Raw genomic sequence first — 20,017 nt, 5'->3', positions numbered from 1 at the left:
CACAAGCCCTGGTTTTGACAGTGGGGATACAGCAGTGACTTCCAAGCTGAAACTTTAAGAATGAGTTGAAGTTAGCCAGGCAAATAGGGGTAACAGCATTCTTGATAGAGCAGATTTCAGCTGGGAGTGACTTTGCCTGGAAGGAGCCATTTGACAATGTCCATGACTAGACATTTTTGGTTGTTACAATTGGGGAAGGAGTGGAGTTTGCTCCTGACATCTAGTGGGGAGAGGCCAAAGATGCTCTAAACATCCAGCAATGCCCAGGACAGTCCCCCACAACAAATATTTAGCTCCCAAGTATTAGTAGTGCTAAGCTTGAGAAACCTGTGATAGAGAAAGCTGCAGAGAGAATATGGCTTTTTTGAGAAACAGAGTTTTATTAGAATGGGAATGAAGGTTGGGAGATGTTAGTAGGGACCGGGGTGTGCAGAGCTGCACCAGGGAGTTTGTACTCTCTCCCAAGGCCAATGGAAGTAACTGGAGATATTGGCGCCACTGGAGACTCTGTTCCAAGGGCCACTGAAAGCCCTTGGGGGGGAAGCTGTGGACCCTCACAGATACGTGGTGAATGAATACGCTCCATTCCAGGCCTTTTTGTCCAGACCTCTGTAAGTAAATACTGATATGCTATCAGCCTTTTGAAGTAAACCAGAAGTATAGTATTCACTTATTTCATAAACAAGCAAATAAGAGTAATTGAACTTGCGTGACAAAGCACTATTCTGTACTTTTCATAAAGATGTTTACTTTTCATTGTCCTGATGTGTCCAGAATCGGTTCCTTCCAGGTGGGTTCTCTGTCTGGCTGACTTCAAGAATGAAGCCACAGACCCTTGCTGTGAGCGTTAAAATTCTTAAAGATGGTGTGTGCAGTGTTTGTTCCTTCAGATGTTCAGATGTCCAGAGTTTTTTCTTTCTGGTGGGTTCGTGTTCTCTCTGGCTTCAGGAGTGAAGCTTCAGACCCTCCTGGTGTTAGGTGTGGCGGGGACCCAGAATGAGCAGCAAAAACAGTTATTACAACACATCCTACAACAAAACAAGAGCTGGTTGCTGAAGCAAGAGTGGGTGGCCTGCTTTTAGACCCTTATTTGACCCCACCCACATCCTGCTGATTGGTCCATTTTACAGAGTGCTGATTGGTCCGTTTTGACAGAGTGCTGATTGGTGCATTTACAAACCTTTTGCTAGACACAGAGCACTGATTGGTGCATTTACAATCCTGTAGTTGGACAGAAAAGTTCTCCAAGTCCCCACCCGACCCAGAAGCCCAGCCAGCTTCGCCTCTTGCTGACAGCCCTAGGTAATAAAATATCTTTTTGTTTTTTAAATCCTTATTCTTTCAGATAAGAACACAGAAGCCCAGGGAAGATAAGTAACCTCCCAAACATCGCATAGCAGGTACGTAATAAAGTCGAGAGTTTAATCCAGAGCTGCAAGATGGCAGAGTCCAAGTTCATAGCCATAAGCTATACTGTTGTTATGCTATTTTGCCATATTTTCAAAGAGTAACAAAAGTAAATGATCACCCATCTTTTATATGTTTCAAGGCTACTATTCACGTCTTTTATATATGTCAAGGTTACTATTCCAGTAGCCTTGAAAATACAACATAGATTTAATGTACTTTCTTAGAAAACTTTGTTCTATGTCTATTCATTTTTTAAATAGTATAATCCAATAATAGTTGGAAAGAACTTGAAAAAAATACACTTCACATACTTATGGTCATAACAAATAAGCATTGAATTAAAAAGGAATAAAATAATCAAATGAACCCAAGAAAAGCAGAAAAAATAAAAGCAGAAATGTATATGTTAGAAAACAGAAACATTTATAGAAACTAAATAAATGCATGAGTTTGTTGTTTGAAAAATCAGAGAAATATATAAACTATTAGGTCATCTAATCGTTTTTTAAAAGAAAGACATAAAGCCATGTATTAGAAATGACAATGTAGAACTAACTGCAAAACCAGAGGAAAGTAAATGAACCAGCACAACATGATTTTTGCTCGGTATTTACAAATACACCTATATTAAATTGTAGGAAAATATGAAGTAACAAAATGTATCTTTTTTTTTTTTTTTTTTGAGATGGAGTCTCACTCTGTAGCCCAGGCTGGAGTACAGTGGTGGCGTCTCGGCTCACTGCAAGCTCCACCTCCCTGGTTCACGCCATTCTCCTGCTTCAGCCTCCCGAGTAGCTGGGGCTACAGGCGCCGGCCACCACCCCCAGCTAATTTTTCATATTTTTAGTAGAGACGGGGTTTCACTGTGTTAGTCAGGATGGTCTTGATCTCCTGACCTCGTGATCTGCCGGCCTTGGCCTCCCAAAGTGCTGGGATTACAGGCATGAGCCACCATACCTGGCCAATTATACTCTTAGCTATCTTAAAAAATCCAATTATACTCTTAACTATCTTAAGATGTTTAATTAAATTATTATTGACTATAGTCGCCGTATTGTGCTATCAAATACTAGATCTTATTCTTTCTTTCTACTTTTTTGTACCCACTAACCATCCCCACATTCCCCTCCCCCTCCTGCACACCCTCCACCCCAGTTAGCCTTCCCAGCCTCTGGTAACCTTCCATCTACTCTCTAGCACCATGAGTTTCATTGTTTTATTTTTTAGCTCTCACAAGTAATTGAGAACATGTGAAATTTGTCTTTCTGAGCCTGGCTTATTTCACTTAACATAATGATCTCCACTTCCATCCATATTGTTGCAATTGACAGGATCTTATTCTTTTTTTATGGCTGAATAGTCCAGAATTGTGTATATGTACCACATTTTCTTTATCTGTTTGTCTGCTTATGGAACTTGGGTTGCTTCCAAATCTTGGCTATTGTGAATAGTGCTACTGTAAACATAGGAGTGCAGATATCTCTTTGATATACTGATTTCCTTTTTTGGGGGTATATACCAAGCAGTGGGATTGCTGGATCATATGGTAGCTCTATTTTTAGTTTTTTGAGGAACCTCCAAACTGCTCTCCGTGGTGGTGGTCTTAATTTACATTCCCACCAACAGCGTACGAGATTTCCTCCACATCCTCGCAAGCATTTGTGTAGCCTGTCTTTGGATAAAAGCCATTTTAACTGGAGTGAGATGATATGTCATTGCAGTTTTGATTTGCATTTCTCTGATGATCAATGATGTTGAACACCTTTTTATATGCCTGTTTCCAGTTTGTATGTCTTCTCTGAGAAACGTCTACTCAAATATTTTGCCCATATTTTAATTGGCTTATTAGATTTTTTTTTCCTATAGAGTTGTCTGACCTCCTTTTATATTTTGGTTATTAATCTCTTGTCAGATGGGTAGTCTGCAAGTATTTAAGTCCATTCTGTGGGCTGTCTATTCTCTTTATTGATTGTTTTCTTTGCTGTGCAGAAGTTTTTCTTTCTTTCTTTTTCTTTCTTTTTTAACTTGATGAGTTCCCATTTGTCCATTTTTTTCTTTGGTAGCCTATGATTGTCTGGTATTACTCAAGAAATCTTGGTCCACTTCAATGTCCTGGAAAGTTTCCCCAATGTTTTCTTGTAGTTCATAGTTTCAGGTTTTAGATTTAAGTCTTTAGTCAACTTTGATTTGATTTTTGTATGTGGTGAGAGATAGGGGTCTAGTCTGATTCTTCTGCATATGGGTAGCCAGTTTTCCCAGCACCATTTATTGAAGAGACTGTCTTTCCCCCATGTATATGCTTTTTAAAAATAAGTTTGCTGTAGGTGTGTGGATTTGTTTCTGGGTTCTTTATTCTGTTCCATTGGTCTATGTGTCTGTTTTTATGCCAGTACCATGCTGTTTTGGTTACTAAAGCTCTGTAGTATAACTTGAAGTCAGGTCCCGTGATTCCTTCAGTTTTGTCCTTTTTTCTCCAGATAGCTTTGGCTATTCTGGGTCTTTTGCAGTTCCATATAAAACTTTAAGTTTTTTTTTCTATTTCTGTGAAGCATGTCATTGGTATTTTGATAGGGATTGCACTAAATTTGTAAATTGCTTTGGGTAGTATGGACATTATAGCAATATTCATTCTTCCAATCCATGAACATAGAATATCTTTCCATGATTTTTGTGTCCTCTTCAATTTGTTTCATCAGTGTTTTATAGTTTTCATTATAGAGATCTTTCACTTCTTTTGTTAAGTTAATTTTTAAGTATTTAACTTTATGTGTCGCTTTTGTAAATGAGATTACTTTCTTCATCTCATTTTCAGATTGTTTGCTGTTGGCATATAGAAATGTTACTGATTTTTGTATGTTGATATTGTATCCTGCAAGTTTGCTGAGCTTGTTTATCAGTTCTAACAGATTTTTTGTGGAGTCTTTAGGGTTTTCCAAATATAAGATTATATCGTCTGCAAACAGGGATAATTTGATTTCTTTCTTTTCAGTTTGGATGTCCTTTATTTCCTTCTCTTGTGTGATTGCTCTAGCTAAGATTTTCAGTGCTGCGTTGAGTAACAGGGGTGAAAGTGGGCATCTTTGTCATGTTCTACACCTTAGAGGAAAGGCTTTCAGTTTTTCCCCATTCAGTATGATACTAGCTGTGGGTCTGTTGTGTATAGCTTATATTACGTTGAAGTAGGTTCTCTCTATACCCAGTTTTTTGAGAATTTTTATTTTGAAGGGATGTTGAATTTTATCAAATGCATTTTCAGCTTCAATGGGGATGATCATATACATTTTGTTCTCCATTTTGTTGATACAATGTATCAACTGATTGATTTGTGTATGTGGAATTTGTGTATGTGGAATTATCCTTGCATCCCGGGGGTAAATCCCACTTGGTTATGATGCATGATTTTTTTAGTATATTGTTGAATTTTGTTTGCAAGTATTTTGTTGAGGTTTTTTTCATCAGTATTCATCAGGAATATTGGCCTGTAGTTTTGTGAGTTTTTTTTTTTTAAATGTGTATTTGTCTGATTTTGGTATCAGGGTAATACTGACTTTGTAGAATGAAGTTGGAAGTATTCGTTCCTCTATCCTTTGAAACAGTTTGAATAGGATTGGTATGAGTTTTTCTTTAAATGTTTGGTAGAATTAAACAGTGAAGCTGTCGGGTCCCAGGCATTTATTTGCTGGGACACTTTTTATTATGGCTTCAGTCTCATTACTTGCTATTAGTCTGTTCAGGTTTTGGATTTCTTCATGGCTTAATTTTGGTAGGTTGTACGTATCTAGGAATTTCATCCACTTCTAGATTTTCCAATCTATTGGCATATAGTTGCTCATAGTAGCCAATAAAGATTCTTTGAGTTTCTGCAGTATTGATTGTAATGCCTCCTTTTCATCTCTGATTTTATTTATTTGGATCTTTTTGCTTTCTTTCTTAGTCTACCTAAAGGTTTGTCAATTTTGTTTATCTTTTCAAAAAACCAACTTTTTGTTTCATTGATGTTTTGTAATTCAATTTCATTTACTTCTGCTCTGATCTTGATTATCTCTTTTCTTCTAGTAATTTTGGGTTTGGTTTGCTCTTGCTCTTCTAGTTCTTTAAGATGAATCATTATTTATTTGAAGTTTTTCTTCCTTTTTGATGTAGGCACTCAAAGCTATAAACTTCCCTTTTAGTACTGCTTTCATTTTATCCCATAGGTTTTCATATGTTGTGTTTCCATTATCGTTTGTTTCAAGACAGTTTTCAATCTCCTTAATTTCTTCATTGACCCACTGGTCATTAATTTCCATGTGTTTGTATAGTTTCCAAAATTTCTCTTGTTATTGATCCCAGTTTTATTCTATTGTGGTCAGAGAAGATGCTAGCTATTATTTCAGTTATTTTGAATGTTTTAAGACTTGTTTTGTGACCTAACATGGTCTATCCTTAAGAACGATCCATATGCTGTGGAGAAAAATGTGTATTCTGCAGCCATTGGATGAAATGCTCTGTAAATATCTATTAAGTCCATTTGGTCTGTAGCGCAGATTAAGTCTGACGTCTCTTTATTGACTTCCTGTCTGGGAGATCCATCCAATGAGGAAAGTGGATGCTTAAGTCTCCAACTATTATTGTATTGGGGTCTATCTCTGTCTTTAGCTCTAATAGTATTTGCTCTCTATATCTGGGTGCCCCAGTATTGGGTGCATATATATTTAGAGTTATTGTATCCTCTTGATGAATTGACTTCTTTATCATTATACATGACCTTCTTTGTCTCTTCTTACAATTTTTTCTTGAAATCTGTTTTGTCTGATGTAAGTATGGCTACTCCTGCTCTTTTTTGGTTTCCATTGGCATGGAATATCTATTTCCATATCTTTATTTTCAGTCTATGTTTGTCTTTATAGGTGAAGGGTATTTCTTATAGGCAACAGGTAATTAGGTCTTATTTATTTTTTATTTTTTATTTTTCACTCAGCCACTCTGTGTCTTTTGATAGGAGAGTTTAGTCTATTTACATTCAGTGTTATTATTGATAAATAAAGACTTACTGCTGTCATTTTGTTAGTTGTTTTCCGGTTGTTGTATGGTCTTCTCTTCCTTCTTTTTCTGCCTCCCCATCTTACTTTTAGTGAAGGTGATTATTTCTGGTGGTACGATTTAATTTTTTGCTGTTTATTTTTTGTGTATCTGCTGTATGTTTTTTGATTTGAGGTTATGTTGAGGCTTGCAAATACTATATTATAATCCATTAATTTAAACTGATGACAACACATTGCAGAAACAAACAAATGAGCAAAAAGGAAACTAATAAAAACTTACAAAACTCTCCCACTTTTAATCTTTTTATTGTTTCTATTTATATCTTATTGTACTGTCTATATCTTTAAAGGTTGTTGTAGTTATTATTTTTGACTGGTTCATGTTTTAGTCTTTCTATCTAAATGTAGTTTATAATTACAGTGTCATAATATTCAGTGTTTTTCTGTGTCGTCAACTACTGCCAGGGAGTTTTGTACCTTGAGATGATTTCTTATTGCTCATTAATGCCCCTTCCTTCCTTCCTTCCTTCCTTCCTTCCTTCCTTCCTTCCTTCCTTCCTTCCTTCCTTTTTTCCTTCCTTCCTCACTTCCTCCCTTCCTCCCTCCCTGCCCCTCCCTTCCCCTTCCTTCCTTCCTTCCTTCCTTCCTTCCTTCCTTTTTTCCTTCCTTCCTCACTTCCTCCCTTCCTCCCTCCCTGCCCCTCCCTTCCCCTTCCTTCCTTCCTTCCTTCCTTCCTTCCTTCCTTCCTTCCTTCCTTCCTTCCTTCCTTCTACTTTCTTTCTCCCTTTAGCATTTCTTTTAGGACACCTCTAGTGTTGATAAGATTCTTCAGCTGTTTTTTTTTTTTTTTTTTTTCTTTGGCTGGGAAAGTCTTTATTTCTTCTTCATGTTTGAAGGATATTTTCACTGGATATAGTATGCTAGAATAAAAGTTTTTTCTTTCAGCACTTTAAATGTGGCATGCCACGCTCTCTTGGCCTGTAAGATTTCACTGAAAAGCACTTTGGGAGGCCGAGTCAGGTGGATCACGAGGTCAGGAGATCGAGACCATCCTGGCTAACATGGTGAAACCCCGTCTCTACTAAAAAATACAAAAAAAACTAGCCGGGCGAGGTGGCAGGCGCCTGTAGTCCCAGCTACTAGGGAGCCTGAGGCAGGAGAATGGCGTAAACCCGGGAGGCGGAGCTTGCAGTCAGCTGAGATCCGGCCACTGCGCTCCAGCCTGGGTGACAGAGCGAGACTCCGTCTCAAAAAAAAAAAAAAAAAAAAGAAAAGTCTGCTGCCAGATGCAATAGAGCTCCATTGTATAGTATTTGTTTCTTTTATCTTGATGCTTTTAGGATACTTTCTTTATCCTTGATCTTTGGGATTTTGATTATTAAATGCCTTGAGGTAGTTTTCTTTGGGTTACATCTGCTTGGTGTTCTATAACCTTTTTGTACTTGAACACTGATTTTTTCCTAGGTTTGAGAAGTTTTCTATTATTATCCCTTTGAATAAACTTTCCATCCCTATCTCTTTCTCAACCTCTTCTTTAAGGCCAGTAACTCTTGGATTTGCCCTTTTGAGACTATTTTCTAGATCTTGTAGCTATGCTTCATTCTTTTTTATTCTTTTCTCTTTTGTCTCCTCTGACTGTGTATTTTCAAATGGCCTGTCTTCAAGATCACAGATTGTTTCTTCTCAATCAATTCTGCAATTAAGAGACTCTGATGCATTCTTCAGTATGTCCGTTGCATTTTTCAACTCCCGAATTTCTGTTCAATTCTTTCTTAATTATTTTAATCTCTTTGTTAAATTTATTGATAGAATTCTGAGTTCCCTCTCTGTGTTATCTTGAATTTTATTGAGTTTCCTCAAAACAGCTATTTTGAATTCTCTGTCTGAAAGGTTACATATCTCTGTTTCTCCAGGACTGGTCCTTGGTCCCCTATTTAATTCATTTGGTGACGTCGTGGTCTTGATGCTTGTGGATATTTGTTGCTGTTTTGACATTGAAGAAATAGGTATTTATTATAGTCTTCACAGTCTGGGCTTGTTTGTACCCATCCTTCTTGGGAAACTTTTCCATGTATTTGAAGGGACTTGGGAGTTGTAGCTAAGTTGTATGTGTATTAGGGGGCACTTCAAGCCCAGTAATACTGTGGTTCTTGCAGACTCATAGAGGTGCTCATAGAAGCCTTGGTGGTCTTGGATACAACCTGGAAGAATTATCTGGATTACCAGGCAGAGGTTCTTGTTCTCTTCCCTTACTTTCTCCCAAACAAACAGTCTCTCTTTCTGAGAGAACTGAGCTAAGAGTGGGGTGACACAAGCACCTCTTTGGACACAAGTCCCAGGCACCACCACTGGGACTGCACTAGGTCAGATCTGAAGCCAGCACAGTGCTGTGTCTCACCCAAGGCCCACTGTAACCACTAATTGGCTACCACCTATGCTCACTCAAAGTCCTAGGGCTCTACATTCAGCAGGTGGCAAAGCCAACCAGGCTTGTGTCCTTCCCTTCAGGGTGGTAAGTTCCTTCAGTTTCTGGGCAGGTCCAGAGATGCCATTTGGGAGCCAGGGACTATAGTCAAAAACCTTAGAAATCTACCTGATGCTCTAGTCTATTGTGGCTAAGCTGGCACTCAAGTCATGTGACAAAAATCCTTCCTACCCTTCCTTGCCTTTCCACGGCAGAGGAACCTCTCCCCGTGGTCACCACCACCATATGCCAATGGCAGTGGTGTACTGTACTGTCAGGCTACTGCTGATGTTCACATAGGGCCCAAGTGCTCTTCAGTCAGCTTGTAGTGAATGCTGCCAGGCCTGGGACTCACCCTTCAGGGTGGTGGGCTCTCCTCCAGACCAGGACAGGTCCAGAAATGCCATCCAAGAGCCAAGGCCTGGAATCAGGGACGACAAGAGCCTGCTTGGTGCTCTACACCACTGTGGCCAAGCTTGTACCTAAGGTACAAGACTAAGTCCTTTTTTACTTTTCCCTCTGCTTTATTCAAGCAGAAGGAGTCTCTTACCATAGTCACCACAGCTGGGAATGTGCTGAGTCTCACCTGAAGCCAGCATATCTCAGAGTCTCACATAAGGCCCTTGACATAGTACCTGGGTATTGCTGCTGGTTCTTCAACACCCAAGGGCTTTTTAGTGAGCAGATGATGCATCATCCAGGACTGAGCCCTTCCCTTCAAGGCAATGGATTTCCTTCTGGCCTAGGGTGTACGTAGAAATGTTGTCTGGGTGCTAGGGCCTAGAATGGGGGCCTCATGATTTCCTAGTGCCCTATGCTACTGTGGCTGAGCTGATATCCAATATGCAAGATGAAGTTCCCTTCACTGTCCTGTCTCCTGTCCTCAAGCAGAAGGGAGTCCCTTTTGTTGCTGTGAACTGTGCTGCCTGGGGTTGGGGGAGGGGTGGTGCAAGCACTCCATTAGCCACCCCAGCTGGTGTCTCAGTAGGTCATGTGCCCCCCATATTCACTAGCTCTGAGCTCAGCACAGCACTAGGATTTGACTAGGAATTGCAGTCCTTATGGCCTAAATTGCCTTTCAAGTTTATTTGACACCCAAGAGCACTTTAGTTCACAGTGGAGAGGCTTGCCAAAACTCAGGTTCTGACCCCTGGGAGTGGCGATTCCCCTCTGGGAAAGGCTGGTCTATATGCTCCCTTCATGGGCAGGCATCAGCTGAGTTTAGCCCAGTTTTGCTTTCTGCCGTGGCAGGGCAGCACTGAGTTCAATGCAGGCTCCCGCAATCACTGTCCTCTCCCTTCACCTACTGCACAGATTATCCGCACTACACAGCCGCTGATGGGGGATGTGGGAAGGGTGACACTGGGGAGTCAAGACTGTCTTTCCTACCCTCCATAGTGCTTCTTTCAGTGATAGGAAGTTAAAACCACATGGTATGATTGCTCACCTGATTTTTGGTTCTAATGAAGGTGCCTTTTTTGTATAGATTATTGTTAAACTGGTGTTCATGTGGGGTGGTGGGGGGAATGACTGGTGAAGGCTTCTATTCAGCCATCTTGCTCTACCCTCTCTCTGAGATTAATATTTAAATTGGTGGACTTTGAGGAAAGCAGATTACTTTCTACAATGTAGGTGAGTCTCATCCAATCAGATGAAGGCCTGAATAAAACACAAACACCAACCCTTGCCCAAGTAAGACAAAGAGGAGCTGGTGCCATTCCTTCTGAAACTATTCCAAACAATTGAAAAGGAGTTACTCCTCCCTAACTCATTTTATGAGGCCAGCATCATCCTGATACCAAAACCTGGCAGAGACATACAAAAAAAGAGCACTTCAGGCCTATATTCCTGATGAACATCTATGCAAAAATCCTCAGTAAAATACTGGCAAACCGAATCCAGCAGTACATCAAAAAGCTTATGAACCATGATCAAGTCAGCTTCATCTCTGGGATGCAAGGCTGGTTCAACATACACAAATCAATAAACATAATCCATCACATAAACAGAACCAGTGACAAAAACTACATGATTATCTCAATAGATGCAGAAAAAGCCTTTGATAAAATTCAACATCCCTTCATATTAAAAACTCTTAATAAACTAGGTATTCATGGAACGTATCTCAAAATAATGAGAGCTATTTGTGGCAGACCCACAGCCAATATCACACTGAATGGGCAAAAGCTGGAAGTGTTCCCTTTGAAAACTGGCACAAGACAAGGATGCCCTCTGTCACTATATTCCCTCTGAAGCATTCCCTTTGAAAACCAGCACAAAACAAGGATTCCCTCTCTCATCCTATTCAACATAGTATTGAAAGTTCTGGCCAGGGCAGTCAGGCAAGAGAATAGGAAGAAAAGAAGTCAAATTCTCTCTGTTTGCAGATGACATGATTGTATATGTAGAAAACCCCATCATCTCAGTCCAAAATCTCCTTAAGCTGATAAGCAACTTCAGTGAAGTCTCAGCATACAAAATCAATGTGCAAAAATCACAAGCATTCCTATATACCAATAATAGATGAGCAGAGAGCCAAATCGTGATTGAACTCACATTCATAATGCCTACAAAGAGAGTTAAGTACCTAAGAACACAGCTAACAAGGGACATAAACGACCTCTTCAAGGAGAGCTATAAAATAATACAAATAAGAGAGAACACAAACAAATGGAAAAACATTCCATGATCATGGATAGGAAAAATCAGTATCGTGAAAATGACCATACTTCCCAAAGTAATTTATAGATTAAATGGTATTCCCATCAAGCTACCATTGACATTCTTCACAGAATTAGGAAAAACTACTTTAAAATTCATATGGAACCATAAAAGAGCCCGTATAGCCAAGTCAATCTTAAGCCAAAAGAACAAAGCTGGAGGCATCATTGCTACCTGACTTCAAACTATACTACAAGGTTATAGTAACCGAAACAGCATAGTACTGTTACCAAAACATATAGACCAATGGAAAAGAATAGAGACCTCAGAAATAAGACCACATGTCTACAATTATCTGATCTTGGACAAATCTGGCCAAGAAAAGCAATGGGAGAAGGATTCCTTATTTAATAAATGGTGTTGGGAAACTGCCTAACCATATGCAGAAAACTGAAACTGGACCCCTTCCTTACACCTTATACAAAAATTAACTCAAGATGGATTAAAGACTTAAATGTAAAACTCCAAGCCACAAAAATCCTAGAAGAAAATCTAGGCCATACCATTCAGGACATAGGCATAGGCAAAGATTTTATTACAAAATCACCAAAAACAATTGCAACAAAAGCAAAAATTGACAAATGGGATATAATTAAAATAAAGAGATTTGCACATAAAAATAAACTATCATCAGAGTGAACAGGCAACCTACAGAATGGGAGAAAACTTTTGCAATCTACCCAACTAACAAAGTTCTAATATCCAGAATTTACAAGGAACTTAAACAAATTTACAAGAAAAAAACAACCCCATCAAAAAGTGGGCAAAGGACACAAACAGACATTTCTCAAAAGAAGACATTTATGCAGCCAACAAACGTATGCAAAAAAGCTCAACATTACTGATCATTAGACAAATGCAAATCAAAAACATAATGAGATACCATCTCATACCAGTCAGAATGACAATTATTAAAAAGTCAAGAAATGACAGATGCTGGCAAGGCTGTGGAGAAATAGGTGGGAGTGTAAATTAGTTCAACCATTGTGGAAGACAGTGTGGCGATTCCTCAAAAATCTAGAACCAGAAATACCATTTGACTCAGCAATCCCATTACTGGATATATACCCAAAAGAATATAAATCACTCTATTATAAAGATACATGTACATGTATGTTTATTGCACACTATTCACAATAGTAAAGATATGGAACCAACCCAAATGCCCATCAATGATAGACTGGATAAAGAAAATGTGGTACATGTATGCCATGAATACTATGCAGCCATAAAAAGGAATGAGATCATGTCCTTTGCAGGGACATGGGTGAAGCTGGAAGCCATTATCCTCAGCAAAGTAACACAGGAACAGAAAATCAAACACCACATGTTCTCACTCTTAAGTAGGAACTGAACAATGAGAATGCATGGCCACAAGGAGGGGAACAACACACACTGAAGCCTGTTGGTGGGGAGCGAGGGGAGGGAGAGCATCAGGACAAATAGCCAGTGCATGAGGGGCGTAATGTCTAGGTGATAGGTTGATAGGTGCAGCAAACCACCATGGCACACATTTACTCATGTAACAAACCTGCACGTTCTGCACATGGTATTCTGGAACTTAAAGTGAAATTTAAAAAAAGAAATTATTTGCCATATGAAATCATTGCCAAGCTCACCTCTTTATAAATTATTTTTTCTCAAGGATCTTGGTTTAAGTTTTCACTACTTTTTTAGCTCTCGAATATTTTTAAATACCTATTTTAAAAATGGATTCCTAAACATTTCTAGTTGTTGTTAGTGGGAGAGTTAGTCTGAAACCAGCTATTCTGTAATTACCAGAAGCATAAATCTCTGATTACTAATCTTTGAAGTATGTACAAATTTCTGACACCAACTGCTTATAAGAGGCTTGTGTAGAACAATCAGGGCTCTGTATCAAACGAGGTAAAGTTTTATGACCCAGGGTTTGGTGTATAAGTTCATCTAACTTTATTTATTTTCTATAAATTGGATAAATATTTGTGGATTTTTTTTTACCCACTGCTACAAAAAAAGTGTTTATGATTCCTGTGTCTATTTTTCTAGTTCCTTTTTTAATCTTACAAAGACTTCTGGGAAGATGAATGGAGAAATTCTAACTTTATAATGCTATATGTAAATCAGAAGTCTGACCTCATTTTTATTTTAAATGGATCTCTCTGGCTACTGTGTGATATATTAATTCAAATAGCAAATGACTGGAATGAACCTAAGTGTACATGAATATGGGATGGTTAAATAAATTATGACAAATTCATTTAATAAAACATGATAGCAATTAAAAATAATTAGGTAGCTTTCTATGTAATGACATGGAACTATTCCAAGTATTATTGAGGGAAAAAAGCAAGGTGTAGAATAATGTGTGTGGTATTCGTGCTACCATTTGTGTGAAAAAAGATTTTGTATACATATTTTTATAAGTGGGTAGACTGTCTCTGGAATAAAATGCAAATCTAGTAAAGGCTGCCAGCTTTTAGAAAAGCTGTTTCTAGGGAATGAAACAAGGTTATCGGGGACAGGTCCAAGATGAACATTAACTTTTTAGTGCATATTCTTTTATACTTTTTGGGTGTTGTATTGTGGGCATGTTTTACCTATTCAAAATGTAAATAACATTTTTATTTAAATAAAACATATATTTTACTGCCCTCCAGTGATATAATTTTGGGGGTATGGCTAACCTACCTATTTTTTCATTTGTTTATTAAAATAAATATTTGATATAATTATAATTAGAGAATTTTATGTATTTTTTGATATATTTCATTTTGTTTTATTGTTTTCAAAATTATAATTTAAAACTTTTGCATGAAGTTTAGTTCAGGTATAACAATTTATTTACTGTTTCCCCAGTATTGATCATTTACCTATTTACATATTTTCTTATATAATATGGTAATGAGCATCTTTTTGAAAGTATATACATTTGGTTCCTATAAATTGCTCTAATGCTTAATGGTTATTTGATAAGGTTGGATGTAAATAAAGCAAGCACTGTGAGGAGTTGATAAAAGGTCAGAAATGATTATAGATGATCCCTTGAGATACTCATAATAAGCATGGCAATTTTCATTCATTCTAACATTTGTCAATATGGGTAAACCAAACAGAGTTGTTGCTCTTTAAATATAGGTACAGTAAAAATTGAACTCACAGGAAATAGTGCACTTAAAGAATCATTAATTATTTCCTAATTGCTTGCACCACTGTGGCAGGGACAGAAAAGTACTCTGCGATGATGAAGTTGTCAATTACAGTTGATAATTAAGGGGCCAGGTGCATATTTAACTTAACAAGATAAATATCTGCCCAGATGTTGTTTGCTGCTTCATTACCAGGTAGGTTAGAAGACTTTCATAAACTAGAAAGACTATTAAATACACAAGCTTGCTACATCAAGAAACCTTTAAGAAATCTGTTACTATAGCCAATATTCATTTAAGAAGGCTGTTTATCAGACTTCCTAGAGAGTTGAAGTAAGCATGTCTATATAATACCATCTTTGCAGATTCTCACTGAAATGGATTTTTCAAATATAAAACAGATAGAAAATGCAATAGTATTGGGAACTAGAGAAGTTGCCTCCTCATGTTAGGAAGATAAGAGGATTTTATGCAAGATTTAAAATGCCAGATTAAATGAAGACAACAAAGAATCAATCTACATCTGGACCATTCCAAGGAACCCAGGATCCTTGGATGTAAGACATTAATATTCTGGCAAAATTATAGTAAGGTATCCTAAACTGAAGGGCGGAGGCTAGGAGAAAAGAATTGGCGGCAACAAAAAGGAAGCCAGATCATGTCACTGCTTGTATTAGTTTGCTAGGGCTGCCATAACAAAATGTCACAGACTAGGTGGCTTAAAAACGATGGACATTTATTTTCACACCATTCTAGAGGCTGTAAGCCCAAGATCAAGGTGCCAGCAGGGTTGGTTTCTCCTGTGGCTTCTCTGTTTGGTTTGCATGTGATTGACTCTCCCAACAACCCTGTGTGGCCTTATTTCTGTGTGTGCAAATCTCATGTGTCTCTTCCTCTTCTTGTAAGGACACAAGTCATATTGGATTAGAGTCCTACCCTTATGACCTCACTTACCCTTTACTAAGCCCCTATCTCCAAATGCAGTCATATTTAGTTCTTAACACATGAATTCGGGGGGAGGTGACACAATTTAGTATGCACCTTAAAACTCTCCAAAGTCCTTAAAATGACCTGTAAGTTTCAGTGCATTCAATGCTGCCTCTCTAACATTTTCTCCAGAACATTTCACCTTTGTATACTTCACTCTATTCACATTGACTTTCTTCCTGTGTTTCTGACAGAGAGGTTGACATAGGGAGAGTCAGCCATTTGCAAACCAAAGAGAGATGCCACAGGAGAAATCGACCCTGCTGGCACCTTGATCTTGGGCTTCCAGCCTCCAGAATTGTGAAAAAATAAATGTCTGTGGTTTAAGCCACCCAGTCTGTGATAGTTTGTTTTGGCAGCCCTAGCAAACTAATATAAGCTGTGACACTCCCGCCACATCAGGGCCTTTGCAATGGCTATTCTCTGTCCTTGGGACATTTTGCCTTTAGATAGCCACAGAGCTAGCTCCCTCACTGCTGTAAGGTCCTTGTGCAATGAGATGTTTGCCAGTGAATTTTTTTCTGACCATTGCATGCAAAAATAGAATTTGCTGTCACTTTCTTTGCCTTCTCATGTAGCTTTATTATCTTTTTTTAGAGCACTTAATTATATATATATAAAGCATATAAATATATATAAAGCATATATATATGTGTGTGTATATATATACATATATATATGCTGGCTGCTTTCATGGGCTTGCGTTAAGTGTCTGTGGGTTTTGCAGGCTCACGGTGCAAGCCGCAAGTGGATCTACCATTCTGGGGTCTGGAGGACGGTGGTCCTCTTCATATGTGTGTGTGTGTGTATATATATATGTGTATATATACATATATACATATGTTTGCTTATCAACTATGTGTTCCTAGTAGATTTAGAGAGTACCTTGTATAAAGTCAGGGACTTGGGCTTTGTCTGTTTCTGTTACTGTTACAGCAGCTGGAAATAGAACACATACCTTACAAAAGAAGGACAATTTGATTGACTGCAGATGTTAGCAGCAACAATAGAGGACAGTAGACAATGGAATAGTTCCAATTTGTTGATAGAAAATAATTTCCAACCTAGAAAATTGTGTTGCAAGACATTTTCAGGTATACCAAAATAGAGGTCATTTGCCTTCAAGAGGTATTCACTAAAGAAATTTTGGTTCAGGCAGAAGGAAAATGATCTGAATTGTCTTTGTCTAAGATATAAGAAGAAAGATTTAAAAAATTAATAAAAATAAGTGTCTAAATCTAAACATATTATTTAAATAAATAATAATGTCTAATTTATGGAGTTAAAAAAGACAGAATCAAAATATATATAAGGATATAAACTTCTAAGCCAGTAGAATAGCAAAAATGGATTAAGAAAATAATGAACAAAGGCTTACCGACTATAAAAAGTAAAAAAGAGAGAGAAAACAAGCATTAAAAAGTGATACAAATATAGATTTGATAATTAAGATTGTTAAAACCAGTCAAAGTATACCAAAAGTCATAATAAGAGTAGACTCAATTCACCAGTTATAAGATGAACTTTGTCAGGTTGGGTAAAAATTTTCAAAAATCTGTTTATTTTATTCATAAGTAAAAGAAGAACATTGAAAAGGTGATGGTGAAAGAATAGAAAAATATATACCCTGCAACACTAACCAAAAGAAAACGACAGTAGCACAGTATGTTCAAATACAAAATATAATTTAAGTGAAATAAAATAATTCAGGACAAGGAGGGTGTGTCAGTCCATTTTCATGCTGCTGATAAAGACATACCCAAGACTGGGAAGAAAAAGGTTTAACTGGACTTACAGTTCCACATGGCTTGGGAAGCCTCAGAATCATGGCAGGAGGTGAAAGGCACTTCTTACATGGTGGTAGCAAGAGAAAATGAGAAAGAAGTAAAAGCAGAAACCCCTGATAAGGCCATCAGATCTTGTGAGACTTTCTATCACGATAATAGCACAGGAAAGACTGACTGCCATGATTCAATTACCTCCCCCTGGGTCCCTCCCACAACCTGTAGAAATTCTAGGAGATACAATTCAGGTTAAGTTTTGAGTGGGGACATAGCCCAAACCGTATCAGAGGGTCACTACATAATATAAAAATTTTAATTCACCAGGAAGACATAATCATTATAAACTCTATATGTCTATAAAATACTGTAGAGAAATAAAAATATATAAATGTCAATACATATGCCAGATTGATAAGACTGTAAGGATAAGTTGCCAAAGTCATCATCATAATGGGAGATTTCAACATAGCACATTCAATTACAAATAAGCCAACAAAAATTACTAAAGCTGGAGAATATTTGAACAGTACAGTCTAACAACTTTGAACTAGAGAAGCTTTTAAAAATTCTGCACCTGACAAGTAGAGTATACTTTCTTCTCAAAGAATAAAACCTGTATACAAATCTACAATAATTTCAACAACATTTTGTTCTCTGACCTCAGATGGACTAGAAATAAAAATTAAATCCCACACATTTGAAATTAAAAAGCACACTTTTAAAAAATTAATATGTCAAAGAAGAAAACTTAATAGAAATAAAGAATACTTAGAACTATGTACAATGAAATTATTATACATTAAAATTTGTATAATACATTAAACTTTGTGGGATGTAGCACATGGTACTTAAAAAGAGATTTACTTATTTATGTTTTTTTCCAACTTTTAAGTTCCGGGGTACATGTGCAGGATGTACAGGTTTGTTACACAGATAAACATTGTGCCATGGTGGTTTGCTGCACAGATCATCCCATCACCTAGGTATTAAGCTCAGCATCCATTAACTGTCCTTCCTGACACTCTCCCTCCTCCTGCACCCACCCTCCGACAGCCTCCAGTATGTGTTGTTCCCCCCATGTGTCCATGTGTTCTCATCATTCATCTCCTACTTATAAGTGAGAATATGCAGTATTTGGTTTTCTGTTCCTGCATTAGTTTGCTGAGGATAATGGCTTTCCAGCTCCTTTCATGTTCCTGCAAAGGACATGATCTCATTCCTTTTTATGACTGCATAGTATTCCATGGTGTATATGTACCACATTTTCTTTATCTAGTCTATCATTAATGGGCATTTAGGTTGATCCCATGTCTTTGCTCTTGTGCATAGTACTGCAGTGAACATATGTGTGCATGTATCTTTATAAGAGAATGATTTATATTCCTTTGGGTATATACCCAGTAACGGGATTGCTGGATCAAATGCTATTTCTGCCTCTTAAGTCTTTGAGGAATCACCACACTGTCTTCCACAATGGTTGAACTAATTTATACTCCCACCAACAGTGTAAAAGTGTTCCATTTTCTCCACAACCTCGCCAACATCTGTTGTTTTTTGACTTTTTAATAATTGCCATTCTGACTGGTGGGAGATGGTATCTCATTGTGGTTTTGATTTGCATTTCTCTGATAATCAGTGAAGTTGAACGTTTTTTCACATTTGTTGACCACATGTATGTCTTCTTTTAAGAAGTATCAATTCATGTCCATTGCCTGCTTTTTTATGGGGTTGTTTGTTTTTTTCTTGTACATTTGTTTAAGTTCCTTGTAGATGCTGGATATTACATCTTTGTCAAATGGATAGATTGCAAAAATTTTCTCCCATTCTGTAGGTTGCCTATTCATTCTGATGATAGTTTCTTTTGCTCTGTAGAATCTCTTTAGTTTAGTTAGATCCCATTTGTCAAATTTTGCTTTTGTTGCAATTGCTTTTGGTGTCTTTGTCATGAAATCTTTGCATGTGCCTATGTCCTGAATGGTATTGCCTAGATTTTCTTCTAGATTTTTATAGATTTGGGTTTTACATTTAAGTCTTTAATCCATCTCAAGTAGATTTTTGTATATGGTGCAAGGAAGGGGTCAAGGTTCAATTTTTTGCATATGGCTAGCCAGTTCTCCCAGCACCATTTATTAAATAGGGAATAGTTTTCCCATTGCCTGTTTTTGTCAGGTTTGTCAAAGATCAGGTGGTTGTACGTGTGCAGTCTTATTTCTGGGTTCTGTATTCTGTTCCATTGGTCTATGCATGTGTTCATGTACCAGTACCATGCTGGTTTGGTTACTGTAGCATTTTAGTATAGTTTGAAGTCAGGTAGCGTGATGGCTCCAGCTTTGTTCTTTTTACTTAGGCTCGTCTTGAGTATTCAAGCTCTTTTTTTGTTTCATTTGAATTTTAAAATAGTTTTTGCTAATTCTCTGAAGAATGTCAATGGTAATTTAATGGGAATATCACTGAATCTGTAAATTGCTTTGGGCAGTATGGCCATTTTCATGATATTGA

At 37.6% G+C, this 20,017-nt stretch overlaps 1 long non-coding RNA gene across 1 annotated transcript in view; it reads left to right on the top strand.

The window, feature by feature from the left end:
- The window catches only part of LOC140709560 (uncharacterized), a 97,474-nt gene that overhangs the window by 1,795 nt on the left and 75,662 nt on the right, over nt 1-20,017 (top strand). The window contains exon 2 of the long non-coding RNA XR_012090058.1: nt 1,346-1,400. This is a non-coding gene — a long non-coding RNA (uncharacterized lncRNA). The remainder of the gene's footprint in view (nt 1-1,345; nt 1,401-20,017) is intronic.

Source organism: Chlorocebus sabaeus, chromosome 21, assembly GCF_047675955.1.
Source record: "Chlorocebus sabaeus isolate Y175 chromosome 21, mChlSab1.0.hap1, whole genome shotgun sequence".
NCBI classification, from domain to species: Eukaryota; Metazoa; Chordata; class Mammalia; order Primates; family Cercopithecidae; genus Chlorocebus; species Chlorocebus sabaeus.
Note: the sequence above shows the minus strand (reverse complement) of the source record. Positions and strands in the feature narration are given on the sequence as shown.